The sequence below is a fragment of the Lissotriton vulgaris genome, chromosome 4_1 (genome assembly GCF_964263255.1).
Source record: "Lissotriton vulgaris chromosome 4_1, aLisVul1.2, whole genome shotgun sequence".
NCBI lineage: Eukaryota > Metazoa > Chordata > Amphibia > Caudata > Salamandridae > Lissotriton > Lissotriton vulgaris.
In genome coordinates, this window is record NC_141691.1 from 916,964,474 (window position 1) to 916,990,716 (window position 26,243).

The 26,243-nt window shown below is 46.4% G+C and overlaps 1 protein-coding gene across 3 annotated transcripts in view; it reads right to left on the reverse strand.

The window, feature by feature from the left end:
• LOC147722720 (uncharacterized) overlaps positions 1 to 26,243 on the reverse strand; it is a 366,241-nt gene that overhangs the window by 278,772 nt on the left and 61,226 nt on the right. The window lies entirely within an intron of this gene.

The window sequence follows — 26,243 nt, forward strand, 5'->3', positions numbered from 1 at the left end:
TTGAGCAGAACAATTGTTGTTTGTTAATACAATATACATTTAAAAAATACTAATACCTGCTTCCCCAGCCAATCCTTTAGCTTTGTGGACCTGAAATAATCTGAACTGTCGCGCTTGCAGGCGAGAGAGGTGGTTGGTAGTCCTTTTAGTACCGTGAATGGCATTGATGATGGGGCAATGGGTGGTGCAGGCTGCAGCGGCCTCCTGGTCAGGGCCCTTGCACTTCTTATTTTACAAATTAAGCCCTGGAGACCAGAGACCAAACAGACTTCTTATTGACTGTTATGTTAGCAAACCCCATCACTTCACTTATATTACAATTTATTTAGAATCAAAATGTTTCCTTAGAAAACATTTAAAGCGTGTAACCTGTGGTGCATGCATGTAAGATACAGACTGAGAATTAAACCATGTCAGATCACCTCTAATTACAGGTGTTTTTTTATTTTTAACTTTTGCTGAAAATCACTGGAAAGAGGAAAGTAGTATGAAGTAATCTCTGAATTCCTCTGAGTATTTGGGGACGGTGTAACAGTGAGGGTGGGTGTGTTATATTTTGAACTTATTACCACAAGTAAGCTAATTTAAGCGTACCAAATGAATCCTGAGTACTAGCTATAGCTTCCACCTTAAAACAAGCATTTAAACTGTAATTAATATTTACTGCATACACTTTATACAGCAGGAGTCTCCAACATTTTCTTTTTGTGAGAACTACTTAAGTTGTATAAAAAATTATCTTGAGCTACTAATATTATGAGAGTTGTAAGAGTGACCACATCAGCCAGGATTACATTAGTGGCCACCATGTGCAAGATTACCAGCAGACTTCACCTCTGTGCCTAAGGCGCAGTTGCCAGCAGGAATGTTAAAAAATGCTTTGTCAATGTGGAATGCTTCTACGTTGGTAGTGCATAACAACCATAGTTGCAATGTCCAGGTCACAAAGTTAATAATATTAGTAAAAGCTCCTCCCAACACCAGTTGATTTCTCATTCATTTCATTTCAATCAAATATCACCTTTAAATATATTTTAGAAATTCAACCTTTTTCCTCCAAACATTTGCTTTCAGTTCTGAAAATGCACACATTTTTTTCTCAAATACACACTTTTCATTTGTAACATACATATATTAATTAATTTGTAACATACATATATTAATTCAATCAAGCAAAAACGAATTTAGTAGGGTGGGCTACACACAAAAGAGATACTTACAGGTACTCAGGAGCTACCAGTAGGAGAACCCTGTAATACTGCATAACAATTGATTGTGATAAAATACGTACATTCTTTTATTTCAATGCAAATCAAATATCGCTCTTGGATTAACTGACAGCAGGTGAGCAGAGTGGAAGACTGTCTCGGGGAGCCCTAACTTACCCCCAAGACAAAAACCTCATTGGCTGTTTCAAGAAAACTGCCTTGAGTGAGCACCAATAGGGCAAAAGAGGATAGAGCGACTCTACACTAACAAACCTTAACACTTCCCGTGTAAGACAAAAAGAAGCAGCCACATGGCAAAGAAAGTTTGATTATGCTCTTTTCATCAACAAAAAGACTCGTACCACTGAATCTGAGGGCAGTCATCTGATCGCAACACATACACGCGCGCTAGAGTCACTATTGTTCGCTTTCCATAGAAACTGTCCACATACCATTACCAGATCCCCATTTCCATGATATCCACACCAGGAAGAAACATTGACACTTCACACAGGAAGAATACCTCACTGACTGAATACTCACTGACTGACTACTTCACTGACCTTATCAGTGAATTGCTTACCATCCCACACAGCTCCGCCTGGTAGCTGCTGCTTCCCTTCCCGCACAGCCCTGCCTGGCAGCTGCTGCCCCTGACCCTTGTAGGTCTGTGTGTTCAATGCCCTCCTCCACCCCCAGGCACTTGCCTGTGCTTCATCCCTGTTGGTTCAGTGTGGAACATCTCTGCTCTGCTGCTGCTCTGCTCTTTGTCTCCCTGCTTTCTGCCTTTTTCTTTTCTGATCCAGCTATCTGGAATTCCTATAGCCAGCCCAGGACATATAGTTTGGGGTCGAGGGCAACATGTTTTCATGTGTATTTTGTCCTGGCTGATGAGGGCTGAAAGCCCGAAACCAGTCCTAGGATGCTTGTTTCCAGTCCAGGGAGGACCTGGCTTGGCAGTTTGGGCTGGACTGTTCCCATGGGGCACAGGATCAAGACTGATTTGTACATGGCTACATTCAAACTGGAATGGCATGGTGAGCAAAAAAACTATAGATTTAGGCCCATATCTCTGTACTGGGGTGAATGTATGACGCTCTGCATTCTCTCCATCAACTGTTGTTTTTTCATTTGTCACTTTGAGTGGGACAGGTATGCTCAGACGTGAGTCATGTGCTCTCCATGCCACTGGAATCAAGCTATCCTGGCTGATGAGGACTGAAAGCCCGAAACCGGTCCTAGGATGCTTGTTTCCAGTCCAGGGAGGCCCTGGCTTGGCAGTTCGGGCTCGACTGTTCCCATGGGGCACAGGGTCAAGACAGATTTGCATATGGCTAGGTTCAAACTGGAATGGCATGGAGAGAAAAAAAACGATGGATTTTAGGTTAAGAGCTCTGTACTGGGGTGAATGTATGACATTGTTCTGCATTCTGTCCATCAACTACTGTTTTTGCATTTCTACCCCACTGCAGCACAAACCCCTTGGCTGCCAATTTGCAGTACCACATTATGGATCAGGAAAGGGCACTGTCTGCAGTTAAGGTAATATTTTTGTCCATATGTTAATGATGTTCAAACTTGTATTTACGGTTCATTAATTAAAACCTTTATTATTAGAGTGAGCGCTCTAGGTAAATGTTGTAAGCTCTAACGGCACGACACAGTGGTTACAGTATAAAAATGTGTACACACGTTTTCAAAGTTCAGCAATATGAGGCTATGTATAATGCTCCCAGAATGCTCTCTGATTTGATGTAAATATTTGCAGAAGCTTAAAAAGCAAGATTGATGATTCTTTGCTTTCAAAATAAAATGTTCATAAAAATGAAAGCAGGAAAAACATTTTTTGCTAAACTACTGTAAAGTTTCTAGTACCATTTCTTTGCAGCATCATTTAGTAACATGTGTTGAGTCATGCTAGTCTTGCCCAAAAATATTAATAATGGAAAATCAGTGTAACCAGTTTCAATAAGATTATGGGGAAACAAAATTAAACAAGTTTTGGCAAAGCCATTAGGTCTAAAATTGGTGGGCAGCTTAATGTGTGAATTGTTTTGCCATGATTTTTGTAAAACCTTATTGGTGTGGAAGCTGCCAGGCCCTCGCAATTATAACAAACATTGGCAAAAAGTAAAAATTGTTTTTGGGTCTCAAAAAGCACACACTGCCACAGTAGTTACTGTCACTGAACAAAATTACTTTGTGTGCCGATATGCTCCTTGTGAAAGAGCAGAATGCAGTCACTCACAGTAAAGCCAGCCGATACAGAAAGAAAGACAGAATTTTAATAAACCTAAAAGGTTACGGTCAACGCCAAACCAAATTAAGGTCCCAATTATTAAAGAAAGTCTCAAAAGTGCACCCATGGTATATGTCATTGCATTAAGTGCAGCAATACGGCTTTCGTGAATTCCCAAGAATTTACAGAAGTAGGACAAGAAATAGTGCTCATAGAACATATTTGTGAACTGCATTTTAGCATGAGCAAATATGCATGTGTGGATTTGCTCATGCGAAAATCTTCGTGTTTGTAAGTTCACTTTCCCTTCAACCACTTTTTTCCCAACTCTGGAAGAAGGTTTACATCTGCCGTTGTCAGGAGTAAATTTCAAGCATTTCTCAGTATAGGAAAAGATTAGAGAAGAGTTGTTGGAACCCCTTAAAACAGGCAAGTTAGTAGTTTTAACCAGGGGTGTGGAATTTAATAAAATGTCTGCTTGTCTATGGGACAGTTTGCTTCATAAATCTACTTGTCCTGTAACAAAATCCCCTTGCCCCTTTGGTGCCATGTAGTGCAGCGAAAAATTATCTCAGCAATCCCATTATATAAGAGCTCTAATATAGCTGCTCTGATTATGCCTAGGCTCATACCTTGCCAACCCCTTATGTTGCCCCGTTTCAACAGATTTGTATACTGGGGCTGAAGGTAGTGGTAAGCAAAAGTTCCAGGGTTAGAATGCCCTTTTGAGTCTGTACAAACCTACTAACTTGCATGTTTTAAGGGTTTTCAACAACTCTTCTCAAATCTTTTCCCATACCAATGTTGGAAATTCACTCCTGACAAAGGCAGACGTAAACCTTCTTCCAGCCACTGAGGAGCAGCGGCTCATCAGTGGTGCTGTAGCATACCAAATGAGGTCTGTACACAGTCCACATACAATCACATGGCGACACCCCCAAGGTGCCTCTTCAGTCGAAACATGGGCTCTGAAGGATATCGGACTCAGGGGAGTACCAGAGAAAGACTTCCTAAACTCATCAACAACTTTGCAGGGCCATCAAAAGCAGTCTTCGTAAGTCAAGTATTGCCACCAACGTGACACCAGCAACACGCCTTCTTTTCTAAATAATTAGAACTTTTGGACAATGAGCACACACTATCAAAAATATCACCCCAGTGGCTCCGCAGGGCGAGCGGCGCGAGACGTCTCCCCCTGCGGATTTCGCGCATAATGGTAGGGTCCAGGAGCGTGATATAGAGGGAGCGTCAGGGCAGGTATCAGTGCGTAGTTTCTGAGGAGATTAGGCGCAGGTAGTTTAGAGAGGGGGTTTATTCTTCTTTAGCGAAATTCTGAGATTCAGGCGGTTAATCACTTTGGTGATATAGAAGCGAAGGATAGTTTAGTCAGAGAAAGTTTATTTTCTCAAAATGGACATGAGTGAACAGCTGATAGCGGCGTTGAGAGTGATACAGCAAGAAGGCAGAGAAGACATACTGACACAGGCAGCGCTCGATGAAATGCTTCCTCCGAAACGCCCACCACAGAGACAAGCGGAAAAAGGTGTGAGGTATGCCATTGAAGCCTGTCAACCGGCTTCTGTCAGAAAACGGAATGGGCGCGCCCGTTCTTTGAGTGCTGGTGTGGAGGCGTCTTTGCGTCCCGGCGAGACAAGTAAGGCCGTGACAGTCCGAAGAGCGTCTTCCCTCACACGTCAGAAGCCAGCGAGTGACTTCGACAACGGACCGAACGCCGCTGAGGTAAATATGCTGGTGGCGGGAACTCCTTCGGGAGCCGCTAAGAGTGGTACACAGGTGGCCCTGAAGAGAAAAGGGAAAGAAAAGGCTGTTAAGAAGGTGGCCCTTACTCAGGACAGTTTGGGTGGGCAGGGGTTTCCATTACCTCCTCATCCCTTGAATTGTATTCCTGTCCGTGATGCAACAGGTGTGGACAATGGACAGAACAATGTCAGTCAGAAGTTCATTATGAGAGGGAGGACGGGTTCGTTGGTGGCTTATTCCAGTGACAGCGATGACGAAGTGGTTTATGATACGCAACCCACCCATGCCCCCCCTCTCCAAATGATTCCTTTACAACTACCTCAGAATAGTTCGATGCTGACTAGAACTATTGAGTCTGGCACAAGAGAGCTGCCCTTGGCTTTAGTCGTGGGTCCTCCGGCGTTTAAGCAAGTTGAGGCGTTTCAAGGGACACAGGATGTGAGTGATTCTGAGGTAGAGGATGAGTATTATGAGGGTACTGACACGGAAGAAGAGTTTGAACAGGAGCAAGGACATGGAACATTGCCCGCAGAGCAGGAAGCCAGGCGGTGGGACACCCAATATCTGTTTCCACGTGCCTGCCCTTCACCGTATGACGCACCACACAAGAGGAGAGCACAGGTCGGGAGCGGAGACGGTCAGTCGCATTGGGTTGAGCGCCCCATGTTCACTGACAATCCAGCTATGCGCCATGCTTCCATGGATGTTGTTACTACCTCACAAGTACCACGCGACATGGCTGAGGCGCAGTTGGTTCATTTTCAGAACGCGCCAGCTGTTCAGGCGGCTGCCCCTACCGTGTCACGGTATACTGCGGAGCTTGGTAACGTATACTCCAGCGAATCCAGAGCGGATTTTTTGCGATCAGACAGGCCTCAGGAGCGGAGTTCTGATCTGATTTGGTCAAATTTTGATGGGGGAGTGGGGGATGGAGCTTGCCCAGGTACTAGTGGTGGGGTTCAAGTGAGGGGTGAGTTTAGTCAGAAGGCAAGGGGTCAAGTTGAAAATTCAAAGAAAGGCAAAAAGAGTGTTCATTCCAAACAGAGCGTAGTGGGTAAGGTGGGGAAAGAGGTCAGGGTTGGGGGGGGGGGGGGGCAACGAATTCTTCTTTGTTGTTTCAGAGGTCAAGTGCGGACTCTTCTGTGGTGAATGTGACTCCAAGAGACTATCAAGAGCGGATGTCTCCGACCGAAATGCAGCAACGTGCGGGACAGCTACCATGCGGTAAGCAGCAAGGGTGGGCGGTGTGGGATGACGGAAGAGATGACAGGGTGAATCTTCGAGAGTTACCTGTGGTGAAAGTTGTTGGGGGAGGGGAAGGCGGGAGAAAGGTTACGCCAGGTACTTCGACGGTTTCTGGTACACTGCTTCCGATTAATGCATTAAATACAAGAGTTTTACCTCAGGAGTTACCGGTTATAACGGGAGGGAAGGCTCAAGATGCAGCATCGGAGCAGAGGGTAGCTATTAATGTTAGGCAGCGGCTTCCTTATATGGGTTTAGCGATGCCTTTGGGGTCCCACTTGTCAGACAAAACTAAGCAGCGGATATGGAATCACGAGTTCGTAGACATATTCAAGTTGCTGCACCGAGATGTACAGGCCAAAGAGGGTTCAAAAGAGGAGGAATGGGAGTTAGCGCGACGTCCCAGGGTGCCTCGTACGATTGAGAACTGGACTTCAGCCTTCCTGATTTACGCAAGCATTTAAGGTGAAAGGTATCTGGAAAGGTCTGTCGCTCTTTACAAATACATGGACATAGTTAGGAAGGCACAGTTACACTTCGGGGGATACTCCTGGCTTAACTATGACGAGGAGTTTCGAGCCCGTATTAGTATTTGTGTAGAGAAGCCTTGGGGTGACGTAGATTCGGAGCTTTGGCTTCAATGGATGTCCACATCGCATCCATAGCCTACGACACACACGGCTAGTGGCTTGCCAGTCCCCTACCGGCCCTTTCTATGGCGTCCCGCTCACTCTGGAGCGGGTACATGGGGAAGAGGACTTTCGTCAGGTACAGGAGCCTGTTGGAATTACAACAGAGGAATGTGCAACAGACCATTGTGCCGTTTCAAGCACGACTGTTCCCATTGTGGGGGGCGTCATCCGCTCACGCACTGTAATTCCTCAGTGGGGGGTTTCAGTGGGCACAGAGTCAGTGACCAACAGTGTTTCCAGAGAAGGGTGGTTGGGCAGCGAGAGGTAGAGGCGCACCTTTCAATACTTTCCCAAAAGGCGCCTACTCCAATTAGACTGAATAGCTTGGTGCCCTGGTTGAATAAATATCACGATACTGATTCAGCATCTCGTTTGTTCTGGGGGTTTCGGGAAGGTTTCAAACTGGGATATCAGGGACCACGACATCAGAGGTGGGCTGACAACCTGCGTTCGGCTAAGGAGATGCCGGAGGTGGTAAGTAAAAAACTGGAAACTGAAATCGAAGCAGGTAGAATAGCGGGCCCTTTCAGGCATTGTCCTTTACCGAATTTGATTGTGTCCCCTATTGGAGTAATTCCCAAGAAAGCTGCTGGTGAATATCGTATGATTCAGCATCTATCCTGGCCAGAAGGGGGATCTATAAATGATTTTATATCTGAGTTGGACACATTGGTGTCTTACACAACAGTGGATGAAGCAATGGAGCTAGTGACAAAGATGGAAAAAGGAGCTGAAATGGCAAAATGTGATAGTCAATCTGCTTTTCGTTTGATGCCAATTCACCCTACTGATTTTGAACTATTGGGGATGTTCTTTCAAGGACATTATTTTGTGGACAGGGTGTTGCCAATGGGCTGTGCGGCCTCTTGTGCGCTCTTTGAAATGTTCAGCACATTCATACAATGGATTTTTTCTCAGACGTGTACAGAGGGTGTCAGTTGTCATTACTTAGACGATTTCCTGTTCATAGGAAAGGCAAACACGGGACAATGTAGAAAAGCACTGACGCAATTCCAGAGGCTTGCTGAGGTTCTGCGGGTCCCTTTAGCACAAGACAAGACCGAAGGTCCTGGTACAGTCATAACTTTTCTGGGCATTGAATTAGATACCTCACACATGACAGCACGCCTTCCACGGAGTAAGATTTGTGAGATTAAGGCTTTTCTCCTCACAGTTATGAACTCAAATAAGATCGAGGTGAGACAGGTGCAGCGATTGTTGGGTTATTTGAACTTCGCGTGTCGAGTGGTGAGGGCGGGAAGGACGTTTTGTAGACGTCTAGGCATGGCTTTATCTGGTGCATATCTCCCACACCACAGAGTTCGAGTGACTAAAAACATCAAAGAAGATTTGCGAGTGTGGCTGTGTTTTCTGGACAATTTCAATGGCATTCCTTTACGATTTGTGGATGACAAGTTCGTATGGCAAGTTCAAATATATTCTGATGCTGCGGGGTCCAGTGGTTTTGGTATCTTTTGGGAAGGGAGGTGGTGCGCAGAGGGTTGGCCAGAACATTGGAAGAGGCACGGAAGAAGCATCGCTTTTCTAGAGCTGTTTCCGCTGATTGTGGCATTACTAGTGTGGGGCCAAGAATTTCATAACAGGTCGGTGTTATTTAATGTTGATAACATGGCAGTGGTGAACCTGATAAATAACCAGAAGGCGAAAGACGTTAGAGTTTTACAATTGTTGAGAATGTTCATGCTTTTAAGTTTACGATTCAACATGTTGTTCAAAGCTAGACACGTCCCAGGGGTTAATAATTGCATTGCTGATGCTCTTTCCCGATTTCAGTGGCAGAAGTTCCGCGAATTGGCGCCAGGGGCGGATCTCCACAAAACAGAAGTGCCACACGAACTTTGGGCCCTAGGGGAGTGAGGATCGTTGAGCTAGTCGAGCAGTCCATTGCCCCTTCGACTAGAAGAAGTTATGTGCAAGCATGGCAGGAGTTTTTACATTACATACAGAGTTTGGGCGGATCAGAGTCAGTGGGGAAGGTCAAAGGTAGTATTTGCGATTTTGTTTTGACTCTAATAGATAAAGGTTTGTCTCACATCACAATTGCAGGAAAATTGTCTGGTTTATCTTTCTATGGTCAATTGTTGTGGGGTTTTGACCCGGTGGATGACCAGCTAGTAAAGAAAATGTTGAGGGGTTTGCAGAGGGGGTCAATTGGTTTGCGGCGGCCACGAGCTCCCATCACATTTGAGTTGTTGCAGAAGTTATTAGAACAGTTAGGGTTGTTTTGTTATGATCTTTGGGAGGTTGGGCGTTTTAGGTTAGCTATGATTTGGATGTTCTTTGGGGCTTTCAGGGTTTCTGAGGTGTTGGGAGTTGGAAGTGACAGAGGTCTATCCAGTGCAGAGATTCCATTAAGAGACAATAGATTGGGGATATGGGTGAGGAAGTCTAAAACCGATCAGCTAGGCCGAGGTACGTGGGTCTTTCTGAATAGTAGTGGGATGGCAGACTGTTGCCCTGTGCAGGAGTGGATTTGATTTGTCTCCAGGGAACCGCTTACAACAGGCCATATTTTCATTCATGAATCTGGAGAGAAGATTACTAGTTCCCAATTTTCTGCGGTATTGATAAGGGCTCTGACATGCTTGGGGGAAAATCCAAAATATTTTGCCACACACTCTTTTTGTATAGGGGCTGCTACGGAGGCTGGCAGGTTGGGTTTGGGTTTGGATGTACTAAAACACATTGGCAGATGGAAGTCTAACAGTTACAAACGTTATGTGCGAAAATGACTTTGCTGTTTGGGTACCTCGATGAGGTGCGTTGGTCTAATTCATGTTTCATTTCAGGTACAGTGCGGGGTGCAAATTCGAAGTTTAAACGGCAGACCTGGATGGTAGGCCATTTGTTTGTAAAGTGGGCAGCCCTGTTTGCAGAGAAGCAGATTTATGGACGATCACTGGGTATTCCTAGTGCGCAGCACGAAGTAGTCTGGAAGGGTAAAGGAGGCATGAAGTGGGACGATCTATTTCCAACATTAACGCAGATGTTCCACATGCGAGGTTGTCCGGACCACCTTATCATCCATGTAGGTGAGAACGATTTGGTTTAGATGTCAGGACTAGCGCTCATCAAACAGATGCAACTTGATTTGACGGTGCTGAGGACGAATTGGCCGACCACTCGCTTGTTTTGGACAGAGTTCATATACACACAATCTTGGCGACAGGCCAGGTCTCATACAGCAGTTGAGAAGGCCAGACGGAAACTAAACAAAGCTATGAGGGTGTTTTGTATTGGTGTATATGTATATATATATATATATATATATATATATATATATATATATATATATATATATATATATATATATATATATATATATATATATATATATATATATATATATATATATATATATGCATGGTGTTTGCACTAAAGACCTGCCTAGTACCTGACATACTACAGGCAGGCATCCATATTAAGACTGCTGCATTTTTAACTGTAAATTCTTTACTTAGAAATCTTTTCATTCATGTTTTTAAGTCACCCTCACCTAATCACAGTCCTTGTCACAGTTACAGTTATTGCGTGTGCTCTTCACCTTTTACATTGCACGCTCAATACACTTGGCATGCGGTGGTTGTGTAAAATCACTCTCAGTACCACCAGCATGTAAGTAGATGTGTATATATATTTACCCTGGCAATGTTGTGACATGTATATTTGTTTAATTACTGTTCCCTTATCCCTTCTCTATGTATAGGCATAGGAGGATCCACTAAGGTAACAAACACAACACATATGATACTAGCATGTTGTTGTTTTCACTTTGGTCCTGAAGAATCGCGGTTAACATACCATTAGCGAGAAACATGTTGACCACATGCACTTCTAGTTTCTCCTAGGGTCACACAACATAATTAGTTGACACCTAGGTAACTAGCCCCACCTTTTAACAGTAGCCAGGGGACCCCCAGAATAAAAATCCATTCCGGTACCCCTTGTTACATTTTAATTACCTAATCACAGGAATACACCATCCTGCCCACATACCCCCACTTCACCAAAAGGCAGTTGGAAAAAAGATCTCCGCCAAAGAGCCCCTCTTTGAGGTGTGCCCGTCGGGGATTGCACCGCCTCCCCGACGAGGAGCAACCGCCGATGATGAAGCATGACACTCTTCGGGGTGTGTGAGGCAATTACATCCAACATAATGGATGCCCCAGGGTATCACTAAATCACCCTTGGTCACGCCAGGAAAACCCTCCCCACTTCCTCATTTTTCTCCAGGAACAGTGCAGCATCCCCCCTTTTTGTTTGAATCTCTAGTACTCGGTACGGACACTGAGCTGCTACTGGACCTTCCACCATCTTGAGTGGTAAATAGTGTCCTCGCGTCTCCCCTCCTTTTTGAAAACTACATTTAGTTTCTGAGCAGCCCCTGAACATTTGGGGGGGTTTCGTCAAGGGGGGGTCGAGAAAAAAGGGGGGTCCCAAAACGCGTTTTTCCCATTCATTTTTCCATAGGGCGGTTGGCCTCACTTATAGCTCGAACGGCTGAATGGATTTGCACGAAACTTGGCAAAATTGTAGGGACTGTTAGCCCGATGTGCCTTTGCTAGGTCTCAATATATGTGCTCCAGTGGATTTTGAGAAATTAACGTTTTAAAAAACAGATATATCTGTGACAGCGTCCCGGGTAGCGCTCCGGTTCGCGTACTTTTCGCGTAACGGAACTTTGCGAAGCGAAGCTGATTGGCTCTCCGGGGTCTGTCAACATTCTAAACAGTCCGGAACGGCCGCCATCTTGTCTCTCGGTAGGATCGAGAGACAAGAGGAGGAGAAAAGCGAAGGGGGAATTTAATAAAAGGGGGCAAGGTAGACCCCTCTTGACCCCCTAGGAATGATGTTGGGGTTATTAAAGGGTCCCGTGGGGCAAATAAAAATAGTTTGATTTTTCACGGTAGAAGCGCTTCCCGGTTCGCAAACCGGTAGCGAAACGGGAATTCGCCATTTTGTGTTTCGTTTTAATTAAATTACAAGATGGAGGAAAAACAATGTGGGAAATGGGTATAAGGGGGTACGGGAGACGTATCCTGACCCCCTATGTTTTCTGAGGGTGGCTGAGGATGCTCATATATGTTGATACATGTCTTCCAGCGGCTGCGCGTGAGCGGATTTTTTTTTTTTTGCTGCGTGACGTCTGTTAACGTTTGATTCGAAGGAAATCAGGAAGTGTTGACCGCCATTTTGTCACTGCGAGTAAATATATTGTTAAAAATAATTGTTATAAATTAATCCGTATTGATAAACATTGTCTGCGCCATCTTGCCTTTTTTCCAATGCCACACTTTTGTCGTGCACGGCAGCCATATTAGATGCCTTGACCAGACCCACTCTCTGCACGTCGCCGATCCACAGCATGGCTCCCCACCCTCGCAAGCATCTCCCCCACGCACTGGTCACCCCCGCTCTCTCTCTCATGCATGGGCCATAAACCTCCCCCCATCTGCGCTGCTCTTCCCTGAGAATCACACCCTGTGCCCGCCCGACACCTCCCTTTCACCCTATTCACTACCGCATCCTCTGACACTCCTCTTCCTCTGTGTCCGATTGTCCATGCCGGTCCCAGGCTATCACCTAGCCCTGCGGATGTAGTTTATGGCCCCAACTGTAAAGAATCACCCCTCTTCAAAGGAGTTACAGTAGATCAAGGCCCCCACCCCATGAGATCCGTCACACCACACGCGTTCCTACTATCTGATAACGATCCTGTATTGTGATTGGGGAGGGGAGGGGATTCTCACTGTAAGGGTGTGTGGGACCGAGCCTGAAGCAGAAGATTCCAGGGATGCCTTTTTGTACATCAAAGTCTTCACAATTATGTGTCACATTAAAAATATATAGCACTCCAACAAAGTAGTAGGATTATAACACTTTAATAACTTATAAATATATACAACGCTCCAACAAAGTAAACACGTTAAAAAAAAACATTTTAAACAACTATTTACATGGCAGCCTGCTGCAACATCCATCTCAAAGCATTCCCCGTCCGCTTGATACTGTCCTTGCCCCTCCTTCCCCGGAGTAGCAACAATGGGCTGCTTTGGTCTGTCTTTTAGTCGGCTTTGGGTTATAAAAAGCCTGCATAATTCGTCGGCCTGTGAGGTGGCGTCAGTAGTGGACCGTTGTGCGAATAGGCCGAAGGCAGCACAACGCGCCGAGATCCGGACGGCACCCAGGTGGTGTCCAGCAAGTTGCCGCACTGGTCTGGCCATCCTACAATGCTGCGCCGAAAAACGGCGTGGGGTGCCCCGGGGGGGGGGGGGGAGGCGGCGCGAACGGGCCTCTCCCGCCTCCCCAGATGGAGGCTCCTCAGCTGCAGTGGGGCGCCCCTTGGCGTTTCACTCGCTATCCAGCTGAGTTGCGCCCGCACTTGCGGCTACAGTGCATCACCCGCCATCCAGCTGAGTTCCGCCCGCTCTTGCGGCACAGTGCCTCACCCTCCATCCAGCTGAGTTCCCCCCGCTCTTGCGGCACAGTGCCTCACCCACCATCCAGCTGAATTGCGCCCGCTCTTGCGGCACAGTGCCTCACCCGCCATCCAGCTGAGTTGCGCCCGCTCTTGCGGCTACAGCGTCTCGCCCACCATCCAGCTGAATTGCGCCCACTCTTGCGGTGCAGCGATAGGCGGCTGCAACAGGACTCTCAAAATGGCGGCAGGCTCTTTGGATTTAGGCCTGGTCCACTAAAATGGCCCTGGGACACCTTGGAACTCGGACGCTTGCCTACTAGGGCATGGGCCCCATTCCCAAAAGCGTCCCCTCTTTTGACTGATGGTTCTTGTTGCCTATTTCTTCTGTTGTCATTTAACGGAACCTTTTTTGACTGCCGAAAGGGGTTCTGGTCCGACCGCTGGTTGGTGGAGACATTTTGACTATATCCTGGACCTGCCCGGCCTCGCCCAAAATGGCGCCGGTATAAATGGGACTCGTAACTCCTTGTTGTGTACTGGTTGCCCAGCCTTGATATCACAAGATACATATGCAGTTTTGAAGCACATGGCGGGCGGGGACGAGTACTGATTGAACATTTGGACATCCCTATTGATATTAAGTTCTGATGCGTTATTGATTACTGTACTATTGAAAGTTCGAATTAACGTCACCCATGGTACTTGCCCGCAAATGTATATCTAGATAAATTTATTGTAACTGGCCCTGTCGTACTTTAATTATAAAATGTACGTCCACCGATTCCGCAACTGTTAGACACCTTAGTTCTTGCAACCTAATGGCCCGCCCGTTACGTTCTTCTACAGTGTAAATGTCCCCTCATCATATACGATTACAGTTTGCTCCGTGGCCGGCCCACGTGGTTATAGGCCCGTATTTGTATACTGACATTTTCACAATAAAGGTTTTTAAAACAAAACATGGTAGTAGTACCTAGATTGGTAAAGTTTTGAATAATAGCCACTGTTTTCGAATCAGTAAAAGGCAAGTGAAATAAAGCAGCCCGATTACATGACGGTTAAAAGGTATAATACGCAGGAAAGCAGTAAAGATAAATGGTCAAGGGCTGTTGTGTTTTCCACTCCTGCAACATAAAGTGATCGATAAGAATCCGATATTCATGCCTATCAGCGACTAAGACAGCAGGTCGAGCCTCTTTTGTTCAACGGCTCCCTCATGGGACGAAGAAACGCCCTTTTTCTCGAAATAGGAATATTTTACTTGCAGGACAGTTGTAAATTTCCCGGGAAAATACATTAGCCTGGAACATTGTTAGTGATAAACTGTAAATGCATCTGCGTCCTTTGCTTTACAAGTCAGAGTGAGAAAAAAAAAAGTGGGGCTTTCATCATTTGGGAAAAAAAAATGTTCTAAACCAATGAAAAGTGTTATTTTTAGGTCATATGACCAAGCCTTCCATCATTAGAAAAACAAAAGTAAAATGAACCAATGAAAAGTTTTATTAACAAGTCACATGACCTGTTATGCTTACGTTACGCGCTGCGCGCCGCGCCCTGGATCGCTTCCGGGAAGCTGCGCCTCGCGCACCGGAGCACTTCCGGGTGCGCTAACGCGGCGCGTCATATGACGCATTACGCGACAACGCAGGTCCAGAATATAGTCAAAATGTCTCCACCAACCAGCGGTCGGAACAGAACCCCTTTCAGCAGTCCAAAAAGTTCTGTTAAATGACAACAGAAGGGACAGGCAACAAGAACCTTCAGTCAAAGAGGGGAGGGCAAGTTCTTCTCTACCGGGTCACGTTGGGGCTCCACCGCAACTGATCGAATTGGTAGTCTACAGTGTTTCTGGATGTTTCAGATTGAAGCTGGCGTCAGCATGAGAGCACCCCGTGGCTACGTCGTGGCCATTCCGCGAGCAATCATGGCAGTCGCTCCCCACCGGAAGTCTGCGGGAGTCTGGGGTCCCGGTGACTGTTGTAGAATCTTCAAGGCTGAGGGGACTCTTTTGGGAATGGGGCCCATGCCCTAGCAGTCAAGCGTCCGAGTTCCACGGTTGCCCAGAGCCATCCTTGCAGGCCAGGCCCAAGTCTGTGGAGCCGACCGCCATTTCGTGAGCTCCGTAGCAGCCGCCTGTCGCTGTACCGCAAGATTGGGTACAATTCTGTTGGATGGCGGGTGAGACGTTGTAATAGCAAGGATTCAGAAAAGGGGGTGGTGATGGACAGAGTATCTGAATTAAGCAGAACACTCCTACCCAGTCCAAAGATCAGGGCTTGATCCATCACCGTTTTTTAGCTCACTGCACCATCCCAGCTCAGAACCTGGCTACATGCAAATTAGTCTGTCCCTGGCCCAGTGCATCATGGGAACAGGGCAGACCAAACTACCCAGCCAATTCTTATACTGGGAAGGAAACAAGCTTCCGGGGACCGGTTTCTGGCATTTCAGCCGTCTTCGGCCCGGCTTGCTTGAATCCTGATGGTGCAGTGAGCAAGGGACTCACATCTGAGTATACCCTTCCACGCTTATGGTGGACAAAACAATTCAGAAAAGGGGGTGGTGATGGACAGAGTATCTGAATTAAGCAGAACACTCCTACCCAGTCCAAAGATCAGGGCTTGATCCATCACCGTTTTTTAGCTCACTGCACCGTCCCAGCTCAGAACCTGGCTACATGCAAATTAGTCTGTCCCTGGCCCAGTGCATCATGGGAACAGGGCAGACCAAACTAATGCACTGGGCCAGGGACAGACTGATTTGCATATAGCCAGGTTCTGAGCTGGGATGGTGCAGTGAGATAAATAACGGTGATGGATCAAGCCCTGATCTTTGGACTGGGTAAGAGTGGTCTGCTTAATTCAGACACTCTGTTCATCACCACCCCCTTTTCTGAATCGTTTTTGGCCACTATAGGTGTGGCAGGGTATACTCAGACATGAGTCCCTTTCTCACTGCACCATCAGGATTCAAGCAAGCCGGGCCGAAGACGGCTGAAATGCCAGAAACCGGTCCCCGGTAGCTTGTCTCCTTTCTGGTGAAGAATTGGCTTGGTAGTTTAGTCTGCCCTGTTCCCATGATGCACTGGGCCAGGGACAGACTGATTTGCATATAGCCAGGTTCTAAGCTGGGATGGTGCAGTGAGATAAATAACGGTGATGGATCAAGCCCTGATCTTTGGACTGGGTAAGAGTGGTCTGCTTAATTCAGACACTCTGTTAATCACCACCCCCTTTTCTGAATCGTTGTAATAGCAAGAGCAGGCGCAATTCAGCTGGCCGAGCGAGGCACTGTGTCGCAAGAGCGGGCGCAAGTCAGCTGGTCGAGTGAAGCGCTGGGGTGTAGCTGAGAAACCTCCACCTGGGGAGGTGGGGGAGGCTCGTTCGCGCCGCCTCTCCCTTCTAGTGCACCCCACGCCGTCTCCTGGCGCAGGTATATGTGATGGTCGGACCAGGGCACCGCAGGACGTGTCTTCAGGTCAAACGGATTGTGGGACAAGGTGTGGAGCAGGCGCAATTCAGCTGGCCGAGGGAGGCACTGTTCCGGAAGAGCGGGCGCAAGTCAGCTGGTTGCGTGAAGCGCTGGGGTGTAGCTGAGAAACCTCCACCTGGGGAGGTGGGGGAGGCTCGTTCGCGCCGCCTCTCCCTTCTAGTGCACCCCACGCCGTCTCCTGGCGCAGGAATATGTGATGGTCGGACTAGGGCACCGCAGGACGTGTCTTCAGGTCAAATGGATTGTGGGACAAGGTCCAGAATGGAAGAGTCACTAAAAGGCAAAAAGTTCCGCCTGACCCCGGGAGCCGGCCGCCTATGTCGGGGGCGATCTTAGGCCACATCAGGGCAACAAGACTTGAGGAGGGGGTAGGAGAAATCCCGGGAATGGCGGCATGCATTTGGATCGATGTTGCAGCAGGCTGCCATGTAAATAGTTATTTAATAAAACGTTTTACTCTGTTATTTTGCTGGTGTGTTGTATATATTTATAATATTTGCATAGGGTTTGTCGTTATTTTGGGCGGGGTGGGCGGCGGAGCCGAGCGGTCTTGCAGCCATCATGGTGTCGAGCTCAGTTCCTCTCACTAGTTTCGTATTTCTTATGAGGGGTTGTTCCTAATGTTTCTATTTTAGCGATGTCAAAAAGAGATCCCATTAGTGGCCTACTGATTTTGCTTGATTCCTTTTGTTTTTTTAACGATTTTTCACTATCTGCAAAGACTAAACAGAGTATTGCGACTCTGTGCTTCTTTATAAATAGAGAATGAACCAAAGAGAACCAATTCCAAAACAGTAAATGCTTGGATAACAATCAATCAAATGGAGAGGGAAGCAGGCACGACGGATTACAACGGGGGCAAAGGCCTGCGTTACCTACCCTTCACTATCTACAAAGAGAGAATACTCCTAAAAGAAAAGAGGGGGGGGGGGGCAGCGTTCAAAGCACATCAGTGTGCATAAACACTAAAAAAAATTACCTACCACGTACTTGACATTTTAAAGCTTTTGATATTTGCTATTAAAAAACCATTGAAATTCACTGAAAAAACCATAGGTTATAGACCATATATAGTTAGGAATTAGCATTTACAAAACCTTGAAAATTCAATGAAAAAACCATGGGTTATAGACCATATATAGTTAGGAATTAGCATTTACAAAACCTTATTTTACTCACACAAAACCATTGAAATTTCATATATAGTTAGTTCCACTAACTATATATCGCGCACCCGCAATCCACTGCTGATCATGTCACATATTACATCATTCATGACATGGTCAGTGACATCACCGATGACATCACTGATGACATCTCAAATGACATCACTGATGACATCACTGATGACATCTCAAATGACATCACTGATGACAACATCGAGTGACTGTATGTTTCTGTAAAGCTAAAATATGTCTTACATATTGAAGAATGAGTGGATGTATAAGTGTCTGGATGAAGGATTTAGTAGATGCATGACTGACTGTATGAGTGAGTGATTAAATGTGTTTCACTGAGTGCATGGGTTAGTGACTAAACTGTCTTAATTTGTGCATCATTATGTCTGTTGTTCTGTAAACTGCTGCATGTGTTGATCAGTAGCTATATGAGTAACTATATGGGTTATTGATTGATTACCCAAGTATTTGTATGGGAGACTGAGTGTGTGTGTGGGTGGCTGGGAGGTGTATGACTCTGTGCATAGATGTGTGAGCAGTTGATTCACTAGATGTATGGGTTCAAAAGTGCATGTGGAAACAGCTGTATGGGCGGTTGATTGTGTGCATGAGTGTATTGGTGAGTGAATGGATATCTCAGTGCTACATGTCAAAGTAAGTACATATGTAAAACACAGTACATGTGAGAGTTGACATATATAAATAACTGTGCATAAGAGCCAGTGAATGTGTGAGTGGCTGTATGGATCATTGTGAACTTGTATCAGTGATTGTATAAGAGAGTAAATATGTGTTAGAATATGTTTGAATAAGTAAGGTGTGTATAACTGTATAGTTGAGGAAATGGAGGTGTGATTGATTCTTTGCATGACTGACTAGGTGTGTGAGTAACTCCATGGATGAGTGACAATCTGTGAGTGTCTGTTTACACTGAGTGTATCTAAGGTTATATTAGAGTCTGAAGAGGTTCATCGTATTATCAGATGAATGATGTCATCAGTGATGTGATCAGTGATGTCATTTGAGATGTCATCAGTGATGTCATCAGTGATGTCATTTGAGATGTCATCAGTGATGTCATCAGTGATGTCACTGACCATGTCATGAATGATGTAATATGTGACATGATCAGCAGTGGATTGCGGGTGCGCGATATATAGTTAGTGGAACTAACTATATATATGAAATTTCAATGGTTTTGTGTGAGTAAAATAAGGTTTTGTAAATGCTAATTCCTAACTATATATGGTCTATAACCCATGGTTTTTTCATTGAATTTTCAAGGTTTTGTAAATGCTAATTCCTAACTATATATGGTCTATAACCTATGGTTTTTTCAGTGAATATATATATATGTATATATATAGATGGTTTGCCACTTCAGGATGCGTTTCCCATAACAGATGGCTTGAGGCATAAAATCCCCAGGGAGGAGGAGTCTAGAGCGAGCTCCTCCAGTTATTAGTCAGATAGGGGGAATTCTACAGAAAAATGGAGGGGAAAAAATGGAAAGAAAATGTTGGGGAAGTTATGATGAGTTCAATACAAGAAAAGAGATTATTTGATGGTTTCGGTATAAAGTCTAAATTTATAATGAAATGAAATAAATAAATAAAGAAATGGTTTCGGTTCAACTGCCAAATTTACATGTTTGATGATCTGTTGGGAATTTTATGAATATACATATCCTGAATAAAGTGGCCTTTTCTGCTATAAGAAAGCGAGTGGTCTCAATTTGTGGGCGATGGACAGAATGTGAAAGCTCTGGGCATCATCCTGCTGTGTATGCTGTTGAATGCATGAAGCTGTTCATAGAATCCTGTAACAAGTGTTAGAAACAACAAGTGTGAAGAGACAAGCTGTTGTCCAATTCTATGTCAGGACAGGAGGCTCCGATTATGCTTAGTCTCATTTCTTTACTGACATATAGCAGCCAATCACATTACAGTAAAGAAAAAACAGAAAAAACGTCACCCATGAACCCAGGGCAACCATAGAGTACACCCATAGTATATAAACAGTCTCAGAGGTAACCACTTCCTCTTTCTTTGCTGCTCCGCAGCCAGTTAAGTGCTTTATATTTACTTTCTTGACTTTGCGCATTGATATTTACTGTATGCTTTGTGCTGACCTTTGCGCTTTGTTGTCGCGCGTCTGGGGCTGTGTCTCCGTTTACTCTTCGCGCGTGTTGTTTGCTGCCGGCGTGCAGTTTTTTCCTTCGTTGTCGGAGCGTGTGCCTCACCTCCGTTTTCCTTGCACGAGCGCTTCCTAGCTGCTCGCGCGCTGTCAGTGGAGCGGGAGCAGGGGTTCCGTTTTGCTTAGGAGCGCGAGCGCTCTTGCGACGGTCTTCGTGGCCAGGCGACAGTCGCGCATGCGCGCTGTTCCATTTCCGGTTGTTGGTGTTTCCTCAGCTGGTTGAGCGACGGCGTATTGACGTTTTGCCCACGGCCTGTCACTGGAGTTAACCCCGTCAGACACCGAGGTCTTTTGAGGGCTTTGGTTGTTATTTCTTAGCATAGGCTTTGCCTAGAGTGTCCTATTTGGTGCAGGCTTTGGCTCCCTCCACATTCTAATTCTTTTCGAGTCAGGTTTTATTTCCTGCTTCTTCAAAGCCTGTTTTGGGGTCTCAACACTCCCCCTTGACTTGTGTTTTTTGTCAACACTCCATATTGTTCAAGTCGTCTTGTGGGCACTTACCTCTACTTGCTGTAGAATGGCTGATTATTATGATGACGCTGAAGACGACTATTATTATTATGCTGATGAGGAGGAAGGCTCCTTAGAACAGGATTTGGTTGAACAGCTGGACAAAGGTGTTCAGCAATCCGTTAACAAGGCACTTGTACGTGCTATTAATCCTTTGAAGCGTCACCTCAATCTCTATGCTCAGCAGCAGGGCTGGTTGCCGGCTGCCAAGAAAACGGCGAAGTCGCCTGTTAACCCTCACAAAACTGATTTTCAGCGTCTGGCGAAAAGTTTAGCATCTGCGCCATCCACGACTGCAGGTCTTCATGAGGCTGATTCGGACAATGTGTTATCCTCCGCATCTTCAGACCATGTTTCCCCTCCACCTAAAAAACGGGTCTGTAAGGAGCATTTTGTGGACGCTCCTGAGCGTCCTCCGGTGCTCAATTTCGAGCCGGCGGACATCATTCATCCCAACTCTTCATCATGGGGGCCTTCTCCGGCTGTAGCTGCCTACATTGAGGCCCATATCCGTCAGCCTTTTGAGGCTTCGGTTCGTGCCAGGCTGCGCTCGGAATGCCCGAGGCCTGATTTGTCTGCCCATTTGGCTGAGACCCCAGACGTTGACCCCATGATGGTCACATATTTGAAAAAATATGCCAAGGACCCAAAGAAGGGCCTGGATAGATCTTGGCGGTCCTGTCAGGATAAGATGTTGGACGTGCTTGGGCCTCTCACTAAGATTTTGGACCTAGGTTACAGGGCCCAGGAAGCTTCTGCCCTTGTGAACCCAAAGGAGATGATCGAATGGGCGCAACGGGCAATTTGCCAATTAGGTAATGCGAATTGTGCAATATCTGCGGAACGTCGCAGGTCCATCTTATTAAAGCTTGACCCTAGACTCTCTGAATTAGCTACTTCTGAGTCGGGCCCTGAGGCGGACGGCCTCCTTTTTGGCCAGCCATTCCTTAAGGAACTCACGCGCTTTGTGTCCACCTTCAGTGGCATCGACAAGGCGCAGGCCTCCTTGCGGCGAGCCATGCGTCCGGTTTTTGGAAAGGCCGGACGAGGTAGGGGACGCTCGTTCGGCCGTGGTTCTGCCAGTCAGTCCCAGAGAGGCAATTCCTCTCAGCACAGAGGCTCCTACGACGCAGGTTATTCATCGAGAGCCAACTTTTATCCTTCCAGAAAAGGAAAAGGCCAGTACGGCAAAGGACGTTCCGGTGGTCATCAGGGACAATACCAGGATTCCCACTCTACAGGTGAGACTGATTCCTGCATGCGATGTGATGTTGGGGGGTCGCATTCAGTTTTTCCTGCAGAATTGGCGCATGCTCTCCGGCGATGCTTGGGTGCTACAAACTGTTCAAGGGTTCAGAATAGAATTCTATCACCCGATGCATCAGACTTGTCCCCCTCCTTGTCTGCGTTTTTCTCTTCAGGATCAGGTTTGTCTATCCGAGGAGATAGACTCTCTTCTCAGGAAAGGGGCGGTGATTCCAACCACCCGTCATCCAAAGGGGTTTGCCAGCTCTGTCTTTCTGGTCGAGAAAAAAGGGGGCAGTGCTCGCCTTGTTCTCAACCTGAAAGAATTCAACGGCGGAGTCGTCTATCGACATTTCAAGATGGAGGGAATCCATCTCTTGAGGGATCTCCTTCGAGAAGGGGATTGGATGGTCAGGCTGGACCTCAAAGATGCATATCTCTTGGTTCCGATTTACAAACCACATCGCCGTTTTCTCCAGTTTCTCTGGCAGGGAGTCTGGTACGAGTATCAGGTTCTCCCGTTCGGTCTTTCGTCGGCACCATGGTGCTTCACGAAGCTGTTGCGACCAGTTGTGGAACATCTTCGGTCTCTGGGTGTCAGGTTGATTATTTATCTGGACGACATTCTCCTTATGGCGGATTGTCCACTCAAACTTCTTCAACATCTGGAATTGTCCATCACTCTTTTACAGTCTCTGGGTTTTCTAATCAATGTTCAGAAATCGGTGTTGGTTCCATCCCAGCGTATAGATTTCCTGGGCTTTCAGATCGACTCGGTAACTTGTCAGCTTCTCTTGCCCAACCAAAAGATGCGTTATATCAAGAGAGAGTTGACATCTGTTATTTCCAGACCGACTGTGTCGTTGAGGTCGTTGGCACGTGTAGTCGGTCTGCTGGCGTCTTCCATCCAGGCGATTTTTCCGGGTCCCCTGCATTACAGGGCAATGCAGCGCCTGAAAATTCTTCATCTCCGGAAAGGCCTCGGATATTCCGATCAGATTCCTCTTACGGAGGAGGTCCGGTGGGAGATGCAGTGGTGGTTGGACCACATGGAGGCCTGGAATGGCCGAGCCCTCTTCGGTGTGTCTCCGGATCTAGTGATAGAATCCGATGCCAGTCGATGGGGCTGGGGAGCCCGTTGCGGCTCGGTCTCGACCGGGGGTCGTTGGTCCCCTCAGGAATTGACACTTCATATCAACTGTCTGGAACTTCTAGCGGGTTCCTTTGCGATCAAATGCTTTTCTCCTCTGCGAACCAGTTGTTGTGTCCTTCTCAGGATGGACAATATATCAGCAGTCCGCTATGTCAACAAACTAGGCGGGACCAGGTCAAGAATCCTGGCGGAGATTGCCAAAGATTTTTGGCACTTCTGTCTGCAGAAGAAGATCACTGTTATTGCGGAGTACCTTCCGGGATGCCACAATCAGATAGCGGACTGGCACTCCAGACATCTCCGGGATTACAGCGATTGGAGGCTGCATCCTCGGGTCTTCCGTGCTCTCCATCGGTGTTGGGGTCCTTGCCAACTAGATCTCTTTGCCTCACGCCTCAATGCGCAACTTCCGCATTTTTACAGTTGGAGGCCGGACCCTCAGGCTCTGGCCACGGATGCCTTTCTCCAGCAGTGGCCATCGACCCTCTGTTATGCCTTCCCTCCATTTCTGATGATTCCCAGGGTATTGGCCTACTCCAAACGATTTCAGACGGATCTGATTCTGATTGCCCCTCTCTGGAGGGCTCAAGCGTGGTTTCCGGTCCTTCTAGAAATGTGTTCGGCTCCACCGTTTCTCCTTCCCCCATTGTGGAATATCCTGTTGGACCCTCTCGGAGATCCTCATCCCCTGATCCTCTCAGGCTCCCTTCCACTTCTCGCGTGGAGGATCTCGGGGGTCGCTGGTCGCTCCCAGGCCTTTCAAGCGACGCTTCCAAGCTCCTTAGTGAAGCATGGGCTCCCAATACTCACAAACGGTATAAGGGGTCTTGGAAGCGTTGGTGTGATTGGTGTGCACAACACCAAGTTGATCCCATTTCAGCAGATATCAGCATGATTGTTAATTTCTTGGCCTCCTTAGCCACCTCTGGTCTGGCTTATTCGACTATCAACGGTTTTCGGTCGGCTATCTCGGCGGGTCATGCCCACATAGATGGGAAGCCCGCGGGTGAACATCCTTTTGTTTCCAGGTTGCTTAAAGGGGTTCGTTTTGCAAAGCCTCCCACTCCTAAGTATGTTACCTTGTGGGATGTTTCAGTTGTTCTCAGATTTTTGGAGGCCTGGCCTTCCAATGCTTCCTTATCTCGCAAGCAACTATCTGCAAAACTGACTATGTTGTTATGTTTGGTTTCATTAAGCGCGTGTCGGATGTACACGCTTTGGACCTGGCGGGTCGCAGCTTTACTCCTGAAGGAGTTTCCTTTCGTCTCTCCAGACGTACCAAATCTAATACGCCTTCTATTTCTTATCCTTCTTTTCCTTCTCACCCCAACCTTTGTGTGGTTCAATGCCTGAAGGATTATGAGGTGAGTACCGCTTCTTTGCGCTCAGACATGCAGGGTCCGCTTCTGATTGCATTACAAAAGCCTTTTCGCCCTGTCTCTCCAGCTACCTTGGCCCGCTGGGTGCGGGGACTTCTGTCTGAAGCTGGAATTGATGTTTCTGTGTTTGGTGCACACTCTGCACGGGGAGCGATGGCGTCCAAAGCCTATTCCATGGGTGTTACTCTATTTGATATAATGAAGGCTGCAGATTGGTCATCTGCTTCTGTGTTTAAGACTTTTTATTTTAAACCTATCGATAGTGTGGCTTCTGTAGTGGTGGATCAGCTTTAAACAAGCATAATCGGAGCCTCCTGTCCTGACATAGAATTAAAAATTTGCAAACATTCGTGACAAGAATTTTCAATTCTATTAAGGACTAGGAGGCGAGGATTATCCCACCCGACTGTATATGCATGTATCTATTATATTGTCACTATGCAATACTTCATAGATCTTTCCTAATGAAATGTGATGAATGCTTTGGTTTTCTCTACCCACCCTTTATTTGCTCATGATTACACAGGATGTGTATTACGGCTTTGTGTCTCTTTTCAGGCTCTGATCCCAAGTGAGGTTCCTCCGGCTCCGCCCTTGTGGAAGTTCTGCTGCGAGTTTCTACTCCTCGTTGGACTGCTTCTGTTCCTGTGGCTTTTGGAAGTTCCTCCACCTCCTCGTTCGGATTTTGGCCCTTTTGGATGATGTTCTCCTTGGTTTTTTCTGATGTTTACGACTGGATTTTGGACAAAGAAAGAGGAAGTGGTTACCTCTGAGACTGTTTATATACTATGGGTGTACTCTATGGTTGCCCTGGGTTCATGGGTGACGTTTTTTCTGTTTTTTCTTTACTGTAATGTGATTGGCTGCTATATGTCAGTAAAGAAATGAGACTAAGCATAATCCTCGCCTCCTAGTCCTTAATAGAATTGAAAATTCTTGTCACGAATGTTTGCAAATTTTTAATTGTCTGCCACGTTTGCGCCGATTGGCCTGAAAGAGTGGTGTCCTGTGTGTGCCCGCTTGCACTCAATTGCTTCTAATTGGTTTTTCGAAGGAATAAAGTGTCCCTGTGGATACCTAACAGCACAGTCCCCTCTCCTAGAAGGTTCGGTGGTCTCTCATATAGCACCGCACTTATCCCTCACAATCATCATTGATCTAGTAACAATAAAAAGGAGTTGAGCGCATTATGCTTTACTCCATTTTCTAATAAAGTAAGCACCCATGTTGCCTGCTTTTTGCGCGAGGTCAGCTCAACATCCTGGACTCTTCAGAACAGGCTAATCAGAGCAGTGTCCAAAGCAGAACTATGAGGAAAATACGTTTATTTAAACACTTGAGCAAAGGGACAAAATCAGAAAATATGAGTAACTTCATTCCGTTTCATTGCACTTTTGCAATTTTCTAAATCGTATCTTACTACAGAATTCGTGAGCCACTACTACCTACGAACGTACCTAGTTAAAAACGATTTAACTTAGATCACAGATACACAATGTAAAG